Genomic DNA, 2518 nt, shown 5'->3' on the forward strand with positions numbered 1-2518 from the left:
GATTAGGCAATTTTTTTGTTATAAAAAATGTTAATGGCACAAAATTACTATCATTACTCCAAATCAAATGATTTTTCAAGGAGCTTTGGAACATTTTCTGTCCAGTAGGGGGCACACATAAACCTTTCTCTTTTGCCTGGAAGCACTCAAATGGTTTTTGTTTTGTTAGCAGAAATGTCAACATTTCTGGTCCATGTTAAAGTAAATATGTATAGGCACATAATTTTTTTTTCGTTCTTTACCTATATATGTTTTGTCAATTTTACACTTTTTTCTGTCCATTAAATCACTCATGAATTAGTATAAATGCTTTTTTCTTAAAATGATAACATAAAAGATGCTTAAGATGCATTAATGTTCAAACTACTTTCCTTTTTGTTGCAGAAAAGGTTTTACACAGTATTGTTTGTTTGATGTGATTTTCTTTTTAAAACAATATTGATCAATTTTCTTATCCTTGTTTTCCTATTATTCTGTCTAATTAGGAATTCTTCCTTTTTGAGACTGAACCAATAAAAATAAAAGCAAAGCTAGAATTCTATGAAAAATTTGACCATGGCAAACAAATGATGCAACCTGTCAGAAACTGTTCTGTTTAATTTTTTACTAATTTGTTGTTTTTTTAAGCAAAAAAAATAAAAATAAAAAATCCCTGAGTACAAAGGTTTTTTTTTCTTGCAGTGGTAAACAGCTATCAGCGCCCACACTAGAAAAAAGAGCCATAGTGGTAGAGTCCAAAATAAAGCTTTAGTTGAGTTGCCAGGTTTGGTGTTATTAACCTCACACATAAATGTTGTTGAAACCTTTTTGTATGACAAATTAGCCTTACATTTATAATAAATAATAACATCAAAACTTTTTAAATTAAATTAATTTTTAAAAATTACAAGTTGTTTAAATGTTCTTTTACAAAGTTCATCTAAAGTTTTGAACCGATTTGAGGGATGAGATTTCAAACTGGCATCCCTTGCCAGGCAGACGTCAGTGTCCTGCGGCTGCAGGGTTCGTGAGCGTTTAGCTAGCTTCAGATCGAACAGCGTTAACCGAGATTGTCGGTAAGCAGAGACACGCTAGTAAACAGCAAATAAACGGTTTAGAGGAGTTGATACATACACAGTCTGGATTCTCGGTGAGTAAATGTGGAACAAACCACACCAGGAACCGTAAAGGTTTGCTAGGCTAGCGAGCTAACTGTACATGTGATAAAGTAAATATCGGGGGAAAAATTAACACATTTGTCAGTCAATTTACAGAAATGAGCTTAAAGTTGTATTTTGCGCTTTTAGAACGCTTGTAGTTGTAAAGTAATCATGTTTTCTGTCAAATTCTTGATTTTTCCTCACCATATGTTGTGCTGCTGTTTGCTATGTAGATGCAGTTTGGATTTTAGCTAGTCGTTTTGATTAAAATAAGCTAGTCAGTTTAGTTTTTCCTTCTGTCTTCAGTTTTAAGAGTAACTGAGACGTCATTGAAAGTGAGAATAATTTGTTAATGCTGCTGTCCATTCAAATTCAGGCTTCCACCTTAAAGCTTTGCACTAAACAGTATTTTTTTTTTGAACTGGTTAAAATGAGTTTTTTCTGTCGGTTTGGGGCCTGTTTTGTGTCATGTTGACTCGTGATCTCTGATCACCTTTTTTTTTTTACAATCTTCAGGGCTTTTCTGTTTTCTACTCCAGCCAGAGATCCTGCTGCGAGCCGGATCTGGTCATAAATCTTTCTCCTTTGTGACGGGATCAACTCCCAGCTTTTAATTATATTATCCACCTCCTCAGATCCATGTTTGATGACAGGCTAAAGATGGGGGTGTTTAGGTTTTGTTCTCTTGAGTACAGGGTTGGTACCCAAACCATTTAATGACAAGACATTGAAGGTTTAAAAGTGTAGATGGAATTTATTTTATATAACATTTTTTGTTATCTTTAAAAGAAAAATACACGTGAAAACTGACTATAAAAGAAAATGTAACATCACTGATTTTTGAGAGTCAAAACACCTTTAGGAAAACTTTTTTAAATATGTAAACTATTAGGATTACACATTTATGAAGATACGTTTATGTGCTATCCAACCATGCAAAGGTATAAATAGAATGTGGAAAAACATTAACAAATTCACGTTTACTTTAAAAGCTTGATTTTGAAGTATATAATTAAATAAACTGACAAGAATTTTTATATTTAAGTTTCAATTTTGCACTAATATAAAAATTCCAACATTTTTAGAAAATGCATTTTTAAGTTTTTAATCTTTTATTGTGCCGCTATAGAAAAAAAATCCCTAAATGAGTAAGACATTAGAGGATGAAGATATGCTCATCCTTTATTACCTAAATACTGAAAAAGCATTTTTATTTACCCCCAAAAAGAGTTGGCAAAACAATACTTGCTTTTCTGATTTATGGAAGAAAAAAAAAAGATTTACAAGTCAATATATTTAGAACTTTTTAGCATCTTTTTTTTCTTGAATATTTTTTATTTGTTTCTACAATAGTGAGATATAAGAGTTTTTTATGTTTG

At 31.5% G+C, this 2518-nt stretch overlaps 1 protein-coding gene across 1 annotated transcript in view; it reads left to right on the top strand.

Annotated features, from left to right (window-relative positions):
* Nucleotides 1-959: 959 nt before the first annotated feature.
* mbtps1 (membrane-bound transcription factor peptidase, site 1) overlaps nt 960-2518 on the top strand; it is a 30608-nt gene continuing 29049 nt past the window's right edge. The window contains exon 1 of the mRNA XM_036212491.1: nt 960-1129. The gene's annotated coding sequence lies outside the window, so the exon portion shown is untranslated. The remainder of the gene's footprint in view (nt 1130-2518) is intronic.

This window comes from Oryzias melastigma, linkage group LG6 (assembly GCF_002922805.2).
Source record: "Oryzias melastigma strain HK-1 linkage group LG6, ASM292280v2, whole genome shotgun sequence".
NCBI classification, from domain to species: domain Eukaryota; kingdom Metazoa; phylum Chordata; class Actinopteri; order Beloniformes; family Adrianichthyidae; genus Oryzias; species Oryzias melastigma.